Here is a 13536-nt window from a genome sequence, read left to right as displayed (position 1 = left end):
TCAAAAGTCTTTATTTGGACGCGTTTCAAACACGTATAGTACTCTTAGTCCTCAGTTTCAGGACTATACCAACTATACCAACTATATATACAAACATAGCAGTTCACTCCCAATAAATAGCTAATACGTGGGACTTCTAAAAGACATGAGGTGACTGGTCATTGCAACTATATATTGTCTTCAAACTTTGTTTAGTACAATGAATGAAAGGTAATGTTGGATATATAATTTGTATAGACACTAATATAGCGGAAAAATGTAAAGATAATAACATGTTTTTAAATATTAGTTTTCCAGGCTAATTAAGTCTACTTTTGCCAAATATTTTTGATCATTTTTCACTATATAAAAAAAGATGTCAACTAGTTGTGTTTATCAAGAGCAAAACTATTTTTTTTATTAACTGGATTATATCACATATTTTTGCTCCTGTTGTCCAAATACTTTGCCTGATTCATCTTTACTGCTGTCACAAATGTACTAATATATAACACTCTAAGTCTTGAACTACAAGGAATCAGCCAGTTCTACTTAGCAGGAAAACATTAATCTGCTGCATTGAGCACACAACACATGTGCGGAGTCACTTGGAGCAAATTCCCATCATCCTTCATGCTTTGTACGTGTAATTAAACAGGCACAGAAAGCTTAAAGCAAGGCAGGATGTGCAATAGAGTTACTGCATGTTTATTAAGTCATACAAATGTAGCATACCTTTACAGCAGTAGAAGGGGTTTTCTATGAGCATGTAAACACAGCTCATGAGCCAGAGCGCCAGATGTGCTCCAGTATCCTGATACGGTGGTCCCACAAGTTACAATGATAATTTGTTACAGAACAACAGCTGAGACCAAAACTTAGGAAAATGGTTTTTGGTTCCAAGGTCCCCAGAACATCAACGCAGAATAAAAAAAATAAAAAGGTTAAGAAAAAAAGAAAACATACATTACAGGTAAATGTTTTGGCAACAAGTACATCATTGGATAACAGCATGGTATTCCAGTTTCCCACATTCATTAACCTATCAATAATCAGCCCGCTGATTAGCTTTTCTTTAACTTAGTGTCAAAGTCACAAATCTGTTATTGGGTGTCTCGAGACCAGAGGCTCCTTCCCTGTCCCTAACGCAAGGGGGTACCCTAGCTCACCCTGTTCCATGGATTACTTCTGAAGGTGAAGATGTCGGGGCCACATACCTTGCTTTAGCCCTGTATCCACCCTCAGTCTGTACCCTTCACTCACCCAGGGGAGAGGGGAGCAGCTGTGCACCGCAGTAAACCAACCAGATGAACAAGGTAATACGAATATGGGTAACTGAAAATACCAACCATACAAATATACACTCACATATCACAGAGGTATGCATTGGGGAGTGGAGGATGGGGTTAAACCAAAGTAGGAGAGGAAAGGGAATTATCACACTGACATAAACCAAGTAACTGTCACAGACAAATCCACCAACCGACTACTCAAATAACTACCAACACCTATCCTCCTAGTCATGCAGCATAAGCTAGCTCTGACGAAGCATGTTAGTCAGAACCCAAATTATATTGCCAACAGTGCACAGCTGAGAGCTTTAGCTCCAAGAGCTCACAGCAGAGCAGATTAACCCCTGCACTGCCTTAAGAAATTTACACCATTTAATAAGAAGGTGAAGTGTTTCTATTCATCTCATGAGTTGGAGAACTCAGACGCTGCGGTCTTCTGGCTCCTCTCTGTCGCGGTAATCCCGTGACAGTCAAGCTCTTTTTAGGTGTTTGATCTGTCAGAGGCCATCACCTCAAAAAGACTACCTTGGATAGATTTGGTGCTCACCACTCCATCTAGTATGTCCAAGAGGAACTCTAGACTTCATCCTTTTACCCATATACAGTGGGGCAAAAAAGTATTTAGTCAGTCAGCAATAGTGCAAGTTCCACCACTTAAAAAGATGAGAGGCGTCTGTAATTTACATCATAGATAGACCTCAACTATGGGAGACAAACTGAGAAAAAAAAATCCAGAAAATCACATTGTCTGTTTTTTTATCATTTTATTTGCATATTATGGTGGAAAATAAGTATTTGGTCAGAAACAAACAATCAAGATTTCTGGCTCTCACAGACCTGTAACTTCTTCTTTAAGAGTCTCCTCTTTCCTCCACTCATTACCTGTAGTAATGGCACCTGTTTAAACTTGTTATCAGTATAAAAAGACACCTGTGCACACCCTCAAACAGTCTGACTCCAAACTCCACTATGGTGAAGACCAAATAGCTGTCAAAGGACACCAGAAACAAAATTGTAGCCCTGCACCAGGCTGGGAAGACTGAATCTGCAATAGCCAACCAGCTTGGAGTGAAAAAATCAACAGTGGGAGCAATAATTAGAAAATGGAAGACATTCAAGACCACTGATAATCTCCCTCGATCTGGGGCTCCACGCAAAATCCCACCCCGTGGGGTCAGAATGATCACAAGAACGGTAAGCAAAAATCCCAGAACCACGCGGGGGGACCTAGTGAATGAACTGCAGAGAGCTGGGACCAATGTAACAAGGCCTACCATAAGTAACACACTACGCCACCATGGACTCAGATCCTGCAGTGCCAGACGTGTCCCACTGCTTAAGCCAGTACATGTCCGGGCCCGTCTGAAGTTTGCTAGAGAGCATTTGGATGATCCAGAGGAGTTTTGGGAGAATGTCCTATGGTCTGATGAAACCAAACTGGAACTGTTTGGTAGAAACACAACTTGTCGTGTTTGGAGGAAAAAGAATACGGAGTTGCATCCATCAAACACCATACCTACTGTAAAGCATGGTGGTGGAAACATCATGCTTTGGGGCTGTTTCTCTGCAAAGGGGCCAGGACGACTGATCCGGGTACATAAAAGAATGAATGGGGCCATGTATCGTGAGATTTTGAGTGCAAACCTCCTTCCATCAGCAAGGGCATTGAAGATGAAACGTGGCTGGGTCTTTCAACATGACAATGATCCAAAGCACACCGCCAGGGCAACGAAGGAGTGGCTTCGTAATAAGCATTTCAAGGTCCTGGAGTGGCCTAGCCAGTCTCCAGATCTCAACCCTATAGAAAACCTTTGGAGGGAGTTGAAAGTCCGTGTTGCCAAGCGAAAAGCCAAAAACATCACTGCTCTAGAGGAGATCTGCATGGAGGAATGGGCCAACATACCAACAACAGTGTGTGGCAACCTTGTGAAGACTTACAGAAAACATTTGACCTCTGTCATTGCCAACAAAGGATATATTACAAAGTATTGAGATGAAATTTTGTTTCTGACCAAATACTTATTTTCCACCATAATATGCAAATAAAATGATAGAAAAACAGACAATGTGATTTTCTGGATTTTTTTTTCTCAGTTTGTCTCCCATAGTTGAGGTCTACCTATGATGTAAATTACAGACGCCTCTCATCTTTTTAAGTGGTGGAACTTGCACTATTGCTGACTGACTAAATACTTTTTTGCCCCACTGTATAGGGATATGGACTTACAATGGGCCCCCTTTATTGCATCCTTTCAGTAGCTGGCCAGAGGAGCGATTTAGAGGTAAGGATAGTCAGATTAACTGGGTCAGTAACTTTAGGGGAAGATCCAGATACAGAACCAGAAGGCAAAAAGTAGTCAAAGGAATAGACAGTGTCAGGTGCCAGAAGAATAGTCAAAACATAGTCAGACATCACGTGATCAGGGTGAATCACAGAGGCATATCTAGGCATATCAGGGTTTAGATCAGGGTAAATACAAAAAGAAAAAGCACCAGAGTCAAAGGAGTAATCCAAGCACAATTATTGACAATTTCCAACCAGGTGTTTTACTGTCCCACTGGACACAAGTGGGAGGTAATTATATTTGCTGAGCTACTGGACAGCACACACATCCATACTCCCAGGCTGGGGGCACAAAAAGTCGCACCCACACAAGTATTTCTGTCTGTCTGACGTCTCCTCCATCATCCAAGTGAATACTGTGGTATCTGACAATAGAAGAAGATGTCACTGGAGCAGTTCCAGGTAGGGATGTGACATTAGAACTTGATTTCAGACAATTGTATTCATGCTCTGACTCACTGAATTTTGCAACCTGTTGTATTGTGGTCGACATATTGGTGCAATTGCATGTAGAATGTAAACCAGGTTAGAATTGTCTAGATGAGACTATTATATCCCACAGCCAAGTTGGAGGATTTTCTCAGTTGAATTTTAAGTTTTGGCATAAAGGGCAGTGGGCAATGGGGCAATGATTTTTTCTGAGATATTAAATGGAATATGCCATCAATAAATTACCTATTCTTTTAAAAGGAACCTGACAGCTGACACTTAGGCTGAATCCATACGTGCGCATGTAGGGTGAGATCTGTCACCCCAGGGCAGCGAGCAGGGAGCAGCTGCTGGGGACCCTCCTGTTTGACTAGCATCCTGTGCAGCTTGGTCCACAGTAGCTTTTAAAGTATGTTTTTATCTGAAATGCTGCAGCGTGTTAAAGTCAAACATTACTGGCCATGAATAGGGCAGCATGCATAAGCTGTCAGGTTCAATTTAAATCACGTTTTCTTGATAAATTTATTTTTTCAGGGTTTGTTTAATGTTTTTAATTTTTTTTTCCTTTTTTTTATATCATCTATGTTTAGAAAAACTTACAAGCTTGAAATTTAGCCAGTAAACGTCAGACAAATAATTCCTGTTCTTGATAGAACCCATTTCAGCAGTCATTATCAATAAATGCAGGATAATGACAATGACAGCACCCTTATATACAGTGGATATACAGGATCCACCATTTACCATATGAAATGGTCAAAGATCATCCCATCCCCTTTCTCTTAACAATGACCTCTACATAGATCACAAAGCATGCCTATATCCAAATTGCCTTTTCAGGGACAAAGGTGACTTAAACTCTATTGCCTCTTAGTGGATATAACACTCCTAAAAGTCAATATCGACCCATTAATGAGCCTTGCCATATGACCTAGGATGGAAGCCAAGCCAGATACTCTATTTGAAGACACCTGTTTCAATGTGTTTGCCCTTCCTCAGTGCAAATCAAGTGATCTAATTTGGCTCTATGAGAGACCTCTCTTTACATCAGCATGTAAGGAAGGTCACATTCCACAAGAAAATATTTTACCCCATAGAGTATGTCTAGACAGCTCTACTGAAGAAATCAATGAGTGAGCACAAATTTACTGCTGCCTATATTGCTATGGCTGCTGAAAAGTGATCTGTACAAAACAGGGTATATGAGCCTAGAACCTAATATGAGGCATAGTAGCAGTGACAAAAATTGCAAGTTTTCTGATTATATAATAGTAAATGGAAAAAGAAAAAAGTAAAAAAAATATATAAAAATATACAGTTGTGCACAAAAGTTTACACACCCCAGCAGAATTTTTGCTTTCTTGGCCTTTTTTTTCAGAGAATATGAATGATAACATCAACACTTTTTCTCCACTCAAGGTTAATGGTTGAGTGAAGTTATTTATTGTCAAACTACTGTGTTTTCTCATTTAAAATCATAATGACAACCCCAAACATCCAAATGACCCTGATCAAAAGTTCACATACCCCATTTATTAATACTTTGTATTGCCCCCTCTAACATCAATGACAGCTTGAAGACTTTTGTGATAGTTGTGGATGAGGTTCTTTATTTTCTCAGAAGGTAAAGCTGCCCACTCTTCTTGGCAAAAAGCCTCCAGTTCCTGTAAATTCCTGGGCTGTCTAGCATGAACTGCGCCCTTGAGATCTCCCCAGAGTGGCTCATTGATATTGAGGTCAGGAGACTGAGAAGGCCACTCCAGAACCTTCACTTTGTTCTGCTGTAGCCAATGACGGTTCGACTTGGCCTTGTGTTTTGGATCATTGTCATGTTGGAACGTCAAAGTACATCCCATGCGCAGCTTCTGAGCTGATGATTGCAAATTTGCCTCCAGTATTTGCTGACAACGTGCTGCATTCATCTTTCCTTCAACTTTGACCAAGTTTCCTGTGCCTTTGTAGCTCACACATCCCCAAAACATCAGCCATCTACCACCATGCTTTACAGTAGGAATGGTGTTCCTTTCATCATAGGCCTTGTTGACCTCTCTCCAAATGTAACATTTATGACTGTGGCCAAAAAGTTAAATTTTGGTCTCATCACTCCAAATTACCTTGTTCCAGAAGTTTTGAGGCTTGTCTCTCTGCTGTTTTGCCTATTGTAGGCAAGATACTTTGTGGCATTTGTGCAGTAATGGGGTTTCTTTTGGCGACTCGACCATGCAGCCCACTTTTCTTCACGTGCCTCCTTATTGTGCATCTTGAAACAGCCACACTGCTAGTTTTCAGAGAGTCCAGTATTATAGCTGATGTTCCTGGCATTTGTGGACGAAATTTTTGTTGGTCTACCTGACGTGGGTTTGTTTTTACAGAGCCCCTGATATTCTATTTGTTAATCACAGTTTGAATGCTGCTGACTGGCATTATCAATTCCTTGGATTTTTTTTGTATCCCTTTCCTGTTTTATACAGTTCAACTACCCTTTCCCGTAGATCTGATGACAATTCTTTTGCTTTCCCCATGACTCACAATCCAGAAAAGACAGCGGCTGGATGAAAGATGCAAGAGTCTGTGTGGATCCCAGAAACTCACTCAGCTTTTATGCACACACACTGATTACAAGCAAACAGGCCCAGGTGAGGATGTTACCTTTAGTAGATATTCAAACCCATTTGTGTCAACTTCTGTGCATGTTATCAGGCCAAAATTACCAGTGTATGTGAACTTTTGATCAGGGTCATTTGGATGTTTTGGATTGTCATTATGATTTAAAAAGAGAAAACACAGTAGTTTGACAATAAATGGCTTCACCCAGCCACTAACCATGAATGGAGATAAAGTTTTGGTGTTATCATTCATATTCTCTGAAAAAAGGCCAATAAAGCAAAAATTCTGCCGGGATAGAGTCCACGTTGAGTGGGGGCCCCACTTGCGTATTACATAGGGTGCCAACCTCTGCAGCAAGGAAGGGACTCTGTTAATTGGGATTTTTAAGGGTGAGTTATAGCTAATATACTACTATTGCTCTATCACCCCGCAAAAATGTAAAAGGTAAACAGAATATCAATATCAATGTTTCTTTTGCATCTAGTAATACATTCCTCTTGTGGTTGGCATTTGATATTTGTTTTTTGGTTACCCACTATATAAAGTCCCATTTTCAGTCCCCTAGTGTGTTGGACTTCTCATTCAGGCCCTGGTATATATCAATGGTCTGATTACAGGTGGTCTTGTTGTAGTGATTAGTTATGTTATTGGGTTTGTCACTACAAATCAAGTAGGGACTTCTAGGGTCAACAGGGTGAGCCGCCGAGAGCGGCGGCACCATATTGCGTTCAAGTGAGGGTGCCAACCTCCACTGGTTGGCAGGGTTAAATTAGGGTTTAACAGAGTGAATTAGATATGCCCACCCCAATTTCCCATTTCCCCACTGTGTTAGTCAGCTGTGGGTCAACTTATGACTTGGTTGCCTGGTAGGCTCTATATATGTGTGTTCGTCATTTGATTATATTTCAATAAAGTTAAATTTTTTAAGAACTTGTTTGGTTTTTTTTGCATTATTTGAGGTCTGCAAGCAATAAATTTTTTTTGTTATTTTGACCATTTCTCATTTTCAGAAAAGAAATGCAAAATGTATTGCTTGGAACTTCAGAGACATGTTGTCAGTAGTTTAGAGAATAAAGAACAATTTACATTTTACTCACAAATATACCTATAAAGAGAAAACTCAGACAAACTGAAAATTTTGCAGTGGTCTCTTAAATTTTTGCCAGAGCTGTACTGTAGCAGTGACTTTTTTACCACAAGGCTTCCTGAAATACATTCGTACACACACTGACCATGTCTATACTGCCAGTTAGAGATGAGCATATCAATCTGCAAAGAAAGGGCATACATATTTTCAGTGCAACCTGTGCAGACGCACAGGGGCCCAAGAGGTGAGAGGGCTCATTCTCATTTCCTAGACAGGATCTATTGGACAGGAAAATGGCCCGTATACTGCTCATCCACTTGGGGCCTCTTCTGTCTGTGTCCGCCAGTGTCATCTTAGAATCAGATATCCTGAAATTGACAGGTTTCTGCAAAATGTAAACACTTTTAGACTCGATTCACAAGAATCTAAGAAAAATAAAACTTGCCAGACATCGTTTCCCACACTGATGTATCAGAGAGCAGGCTAGTGAATTTTTTGCATGGCTGCTTTCACAGAGTGCCTTACAGCTGTCACATCACATTGTCTATCCCAGTTTATTGAGCAGATTATCATACCTTGCTCAGTGGTGATCAAAATCAGCAGATCACAGTGGGGTATAGATACGACAGACATGGATTCAATCTCCATATTCTCTAGGTAATGGATTATACAGGGCGTATTGAAATGAAATGTATGACTTTCCTCCACCCTCCCTCCTCTTTCTCTATATTTCTTCCCACTAAGAGTGTTATATATGTATTTTCCAAGTAACTAAAAGCTATTGTGATTTTCAGTAAATTAATTTATTGCAAGCGATTTTTCGGAGAAACAATTCGAAATTAAAAGGATCAACTCATTTCTACTGCCAATATTAAAATTTTACGCATTATGACATAAAATGCTTATAAGCTTTGTGATAAAGTGTCCAAAGGTTGTGCTTTAATTTACCCTACAAAGCACTTTCTACATACAGAGTCGGTCTGAACTATTCATTGCCGTTCATATGCAAGTCGTGCTATGATGATTATGAATTCCCACAATGCCGGCTGTATATATAGACTTTCACAAATTACCCAATTTTATTATTTGTGTGTTATTTCATGTAAACATCTAGTTTACTTTCTTATGAGCTATGCTGATCCTCTTTTCATAGCAAATGTACTCATAATATTTAACAAATATGATTAAGTAAGTGGTGCTTGGTAAAGTATGACTGCTTACTTTGGCTCGTATAAAAAAGAAATGTGGTGCTTGCTTATACCTAGAATTTGCCTACATATGCTGTGCTATAAACACTTGAATCCATGTTAAATAGTATAATGTCATAGCATTACAGTAAACGATATAAAAAAACAAAATTAGAATGTAATCTGTACATGCTACAAATCATAACATAAATGAAGAATCAGTCACATTTCTCAGATAGAAAATCGACAGTGTGTGTGTTTTATGGCGCCATCTGGTGTCCAGCATATTTGTATTATACGGAACAACTGTTATTGTGTTGTAAAGAGTTTTCTGTTGTATTAGTTTACTTTTTTTATAAAGCTTATAAAAATTCACTTGGAACACTGTGTTCACAGGACATTTGAAAAGTGCATCAACAAATGTACATTTGCAAAATGTGTGGCTTAGCAACACTTTGGGTTTATCACCAAAGATAAATCTTTGTATTTTTTGCACAGAAGTGTGGTTGTCTTAGGGACCTGGCCGGCCGGCCGGCCTTCTCTCTTCCCATAAACATTATTAAAAAATTAGAAAATATATCTCTGTGTTGTGGTTTCTCTGTAAAACAAGTGCTGCAACAATGAGTTGACTTTATCACACAATTTACATTTGCAACTAAATGACCCTTCAGGATATGGTAGCTGTGTCCATCATTTGGATAGGAAAATAACACTGTTCATAGCACCCTTCACAAATGTTGAAATATTTGATGCGTTGGGGCATCTGTTGTTTCCACAGCACCCATTGCAAAAATTCCAATATTTGCAATACATATCAAAAATAATTCTTTCAGAATTCATTTATCAGTGACTTGAGATGATGGATTAGCTTCTTCAGGACCGCCCATCTATATATATAATCGTCTAAGGTCTATTTCCATCTCTTTGTCTGTAACAGAAATCCCGCGTCGCTGAGTGGTGGCGCCAGCCGCCCACGACCAATCAGCGACAGGCGCAGTCACAGTTTGATGTAGGCGGCAGCGGTGTTTAAATCCCGCGCCAATATCGCTGATTGGTTGCGGCTGGCTGGCGCGACCAATCAGCGACGTGGGATTTCCGTTACAGACAAACAGACAAGCAAATAGACGGCCAGGCTGGCCGCGACCAATCAACGACAGGCTTTACTATTGATGCTGCCTATGCAGCATCAATAGTAAAAAGATAATGTTAAAAATAATTTAAAAAAATAGTGCTATTCTCACCTTCCGGCGGCCCCCGAAGCCTTTCCCATCCTAGTGATGCTCTTGGCAGCTCCGGTCCCAGTAATGCTTTGCGAAATGACCCCAGATGACGAAGGATCACACAAGACCACTACGTCATCACGGGTTATTGCCGCAAAGCATCACTGGGAATGGACCTGGTGAAAGCATCGCTAACTCCTGGGCTGGATCCGGGGGCCGCCGAAAGGTGAGTATATAACTATTTTTTATTTTAATTATTTTTTTAACAGGGATATGGTGCCCACACTGCTTTATACTATGTGGGCTGTGCTATATACTACGTGGGCTGTGTTATATACTTTGTGGCTGTGCTACTGTATATACTACGTGGGCTGTGCCTGTGCTATATACTATGTGGCTGTGCTATATACTACGTGGCTGTGCTATATAATACATGCACTGTGCTATATACTATGTGGACTGTGCTATAAAAAATCATCATGATGACTGTTATTTCTGCGCAGTGCAAGTGCAAGGATTCAATAAGCATAAGAAACGAAAATGGGAGTAACATGGAATCTGCAAGAAGGCCTGTCCCTCATTGTGAAGATGTGCCTGTACCTGTGTTTACCATAAATAACAGTCATCATGATGATTTTTTGGCTCTCTCCACACCATTGGAACACCAAATTTGAAGCTTTTTCTTTGTCCTTTGCTCCATTTTCGTAATAATTCGATACATGCTTTGCACACTATGTGTGGTGCCCAAAACTTGTCTTGGTCCCCAAGCATAACCCCAAAATAGGCAAAATACACTTTTTTTACGAAGTCTGTTATGTTTCTTCTATGTTTTGGCAGTGTGTATTCACCACAAATGTAACAGAATGAGTCTGGATCGTTAAGACAACTTCTTCTTGTTGAGTTCATGCTTTTCACTTGGAAAACAGACAACAACATAAAGTTAGTGCAAAAATCAAGCTATGAACAAACTTTTAGAACACTAATTAACACAAAACTATATTGAGAACTGCTCAGTTCAAGTACTAATCCAAAGAAATTAATGAGATGATGCGTCGCATTTACCAACAAGTGCTATAAATAAGATACCAAAAATCTCAAAAACTTGAGCCAATCTGGCAAAACTGATGACATATTCAGAATCAGCACCCCAAAAATACCCTAAATTCGATGAAATATCTTTGGCACCAAAAATGCTGTTGACCAGTGTTATTAATCACAGCTTTCATGCGTCTTGGCATGCTGGGCGCGACCAATCAGTGATATTGGCGCGGGATTTAAACACCGCTTCACTGATAATGTATATATTTTACCCTGAAAATCCTGTGTATTCATTGCATTATTCTTAAATCTTCATAAATAAACTACATACATATTCTAGAATACCCGATGCGTTAGAATCGGGCCACCATCTAGTAGTCTATAAACATCTGGGCAGTCCCGCTCCTACGCTGCAGCGACATTCTGAAACATCTCTACATAGAAGCGCAGCTGCATGAAGAGTAGGCAGAGACAGTTTATTACCGTCTGTGCCTTCTTTATCGCTGTATACACAGTGCTAAATAAGCCTTGTGTATGTAGTAATATGAAACACTGACAGCACTTCCTCCTCCATACACAGCAGTCATAGGATCATTGTGTATACTGGGGGAGCAGCAGCTGCTGGTCATAGGAAACCCTGATAGGTCTGTTATGCCAATTTCCCTTGTAAATGGATTTAATACACAGGAAATGAGATGAAAATAAAAAAATTTCAACATTAAAAGAAACCCCGTCATGTAAAATAATGCTATAAACCTGCAGATATGGGGTAATCGGCAGTTTAATAGCATTCTGAACCTACCCGGTACCCACACAAAGAGCCCCACTGCCAGGGGGAAATTAACTTTATTCCTCCAGCAGGCTCAGCCTTTCAGTCATAAGTGTGGGCCAGCACAGACTCAGTCACTGCTCAGTACATAGTGACTGGCCGATGTAACTGCACCCTTGGCACTGACTGACAGCTAGCTGTAATGCTGAGCCGGCTGTCAGTCAGTGCCGGGGGTGTGATTACAACCTCTACTCTCTATAAACAATGCTGTGACTGAAGATGCGCTGGCCTACCCCTATGTCTGAAAGCCCAAGCCTGCTGAGAGGAATAAAGATCATTTCCTCCTGGTAGGCTCTCTGTGTAGGCACCAGGCAGGTTAAAAACACTATTAACCTGCAAACTAACCACACATCTGGAAATGAATAGTGTTTCTTACATGACACGTTCCCTTTACGTGCCTCGCAAAGGTCTTTTATGACCTTATTCGGGTGCACAATTTATAAAATAAATGAAAAATCAATACCCAAATAAAAAATGACAGGTAAAAAAATATATTTTGAGAATACATTTTTAAATTCATTTAGTGGTTCTGTGCAGACATAAAAAAATGATATCATCTAATACCAGCAAAAAAAATAAAAAGAGAGAATATGACAGTGACATAGAAATGAAGCCTCAAATATCACTATAAAAAGATGCATAAATAACTTAAATGTTCAAACAATAAAAAAAATTCTAGGCCAGACATAAAGGGGTCCCAGGATCCCAAAAAGAGCACTCTGGAACCCCAATATCAAGGCTCCGGAACCCTGAGATCAGGGCTCTGCACATACTGGTCTTGAATGGAATGGAGGTGCGCATGCTCAGCCTCAGCTCTATTCATTGTCAATGAGGTTGCCAGAAACAGCCAAGCACTGTAACAAGTAAAGGAGAGGCTAAGCATGCGCACCTCCACTCCACTCAAGATATGTGTCATGGGTGTGTCAGAACCTGCAGACAGTCGCATTGCATCTTGCGGCAGAACATCTCTGCATTTGGCTTTGCAGACACCTTCTTAACCCTTCTGACTCTTTAAACCAGTGGCAACTGGACCTGGGTACCCACACATGGACCTGGGTATTATAGCCTTCCAGCATGGTGCTGGGGGTTGCCGGAGAAATTTCCATTTCCCCCTGTTGAGGCTTGGAGCTATAGCATTCGGCTATCTTCCTCTTTGGTGTTGCTGGAGGACATTTGTGTTACATCTCTGAGTCTTCTCAAGATATGCATTCCCCTTGTTTGTCTATCCCAGCTGTCTTCAGTAGTAGTGGGGTTTGACTAGTGCACATCCTGTCTTTCCCTATGCAGGACTTATCATCAGGGTAAGGCAGGGATTAGGTTCCTGCTCGGTGATAGGTGCAGAACCTATATAGGGTAATTTAGGGTCAGACTAGGTGATGTTAGATCTGTCTAGGGGTCATTCCCCCTTCTTTAGTGTTGGGTTCCCGTCCCCTTATTCCTTTGTGTTGCACTTAGTCCTTCTTACACTGTGCGTGACAATATGGTTCCAGAGTCCCTTTCTCAGGATTTTTGGGGTTTCATGCT

Source organism: Ranitomeya variabilis, chromosome 2, assembly GCF_051348905.1.
Source record: "Ranitomeya variabilis isolate aRanVar5 chromosome 2, aRanVar5.hap1, whole genome shotgun sequence".
Lineage (NCBI taxonomy): Eukaryota > Metazoa > Chordata > Amphibia > Anura > Dendrobatidae > Ranitomeya > Ranitomeya variabilis.
Note: the sequence above shows the minus strand (reverse complement) of the source record.